Source organism: Colobus angolensis, unplaced genomic scaffold (assembly GCF_000951035.1).
Source record: "Colobus angolensis palliatus isolate OR3802 unplaced genomic scaffold, Cang.pa_1.0 Scaffold56, whole genome shotgun sequence".
NCBI classification, from domain to species: Eukaryota; Metazoa; Chordata; class Mammalia; order Primates; family Cercopithecidae; genus Colobus; species Colobus angolensis.
Window position 1 is genome coordinate 9,888,216 of NW_012119154.1, and position 2,260 is coordinate 9,890,475.

The following is a 2,260-nucleotide window of genomic DNA, read 5'->3' on the forward strand; positions in this document are numbered from 1 at the left end:
TAATAATAATAATAATAACATTATTATTATTATTATTATAGTTCACCTGTTTGATAGTAGTATGGGAGATGGGAAGGAGTGGGTGAGAGACTGGAGGGTAAGCCAGAGAGCTAACAATACCCAAGTACCCAGGTCACCTGGTTCTTATGCCCCTCCATAGGCTCAGGAGAAATGTCAGATAAGGCCACTCGGAAAAGAGCTGGAGAGACCTTCTGGGTCCTCAGTCAGAGCCCATCTTGCCTGAGGGTCATGGGTATGCAGCACAGGGGCAGGGTGGTCCATTGGCTTCTCTGGCCAAACCACAGGGCAAATTTAAACACTCCAACTGTCACAACACAGCAAATCTGAATGACAATGGCTTTTTTAAAAGCAGGATTTTAAAAATAAAAATACTTATTCACACAAAACCATCTCAGGGAAGCTGGCTAATCCTAAGGCATTTTTTTTTATGTGTAAGCATTTAATTTAATTTATTTTTAAAATTAATTACTTTGTAATTGACAAAAATTGTATATGTCTATTGTGTATAACATATTTTGAAATGTGTATACATTATAGAATGGCTAAATCAAGCTAATGAACATATGTATACCATTACCTCACATACTTTTTCTGTGGTAAAATCCCTTAAAATTTACTCTCAGCAATTTTCAAAAATCCAATACATTGTTATTAACTATTGACACCACGTTGTACAATACAGCTTTTGAACTTACTCCTCTTATCTAACTAAAATTTCATATCTTTTAACCAGTATCTCTGCATCCCCACTCCCACCTACCAGCCCCTTATTGTTTAAGTAAGTCGAACTCACAGAATTTGAGAGTAGAATGTTAGTGAGATTACATGGCATTTGTCTTTCTGTGTCTATTATTTCACTTAACACAGTGCCGTTTGCGTTCATCTATGTTGTCACAAATGGCAGAATTTTCTTCTTTGTAAAGGCTGAATAATATTCCATTGTGTGTGTGTGTGTGTGTATGTGTGTGTGTGTAAATCATTCATAAACAGACACTTAGCTTGTTTCCATATCTTGCTATTGTGAATAATGCTGCAATCAACAAGAGGGTGCAGATATTTGAGATATTAATTTTGTTTCCTTCGACTATGTACCCCAAAGTGGATTACCTGGATCGTATGCTAGTTCTATCTCTAATTCTTTGAGGAATCATCATACCATTTTCAATAATGGCTGTATAAATTTACATTCCCACCAAGTGTGTTCAAGAGTTCCCTTTTCTCCACATGCTCGTCAACACTTGTTATTTTTTAAGCCATTCTAACAGCCATTCTAATATCTCATCACAGTTTTGATTTGAATTTTCTTGATGATTAATGATGTTGAGCACTTTCCAATATACATGTTGGCCATTTCTATGTACTCTTTGGAAAATGTTTATTCAGGTTCTTTGCCCATTTTTCAGTCACATCATTTTGTTGTTGTTTCTATTGAATTTTATGAGTTTCTTATATATGTATTTTGCAATATTAACTCCTTATCAGATACATGATTTACAAATATTTTCTTCTCTGCCAGTTGCCTTTTTATTTTGTTGATTGTTTCCTTTGTTGTGCAGAAGCTTTTCAGTTTGATGTAGTCCCACCTTTTTATTTTTGTTTTTGTTGTCTGTGCTTTCAGTATCAATCATATCCAAAACATTATTGCCAAGGCCAATGCCAAGGAGCTTTCCCTGTGTGTTTCCTTTTGGGAGATTTACAGTTTCAGATCTTACATTTGTGTTTAATCCACTTCAAGTTTCACATATGGTATAAGATAAGGGTCCGATTTCATTCTTTTACATGAGGATATGCAGTTTTCTCAATACCATTTATTGACGAGCCTATGCTTTCCCTATTGTGAACTCTTGCCATCCTTGCCGAAGATTGACTGTACATGCCTGGGTTTATTTCTGGGTTTTCTATTCAGTTTCATTGGTCTATCTGTCTGTGTTTATGCCAGTACCATGCTGTTTTGATCACTATAGCTTTAATTATTTACTTTTATTATAGTTTGAAGTCAGGAAGTGTGATGCCTCTAGCTTTATTCTTTTTTCTCAAGATTGCTTTGGATATTTGTGGTCTTTTATGGATCCCTACGAATTTCAGAATTGTTTGTTCTATTTCTGTGAATAATGCCATTGGAATTTTGATAGGAATTGGATTAAATCTGTAGATCAATTTGGTTAGCATGGGCATTTTAACAATATTAATTCTTCCAATCCATTAACATGTGACATCTATTTGTTTATGTCTTCAATTT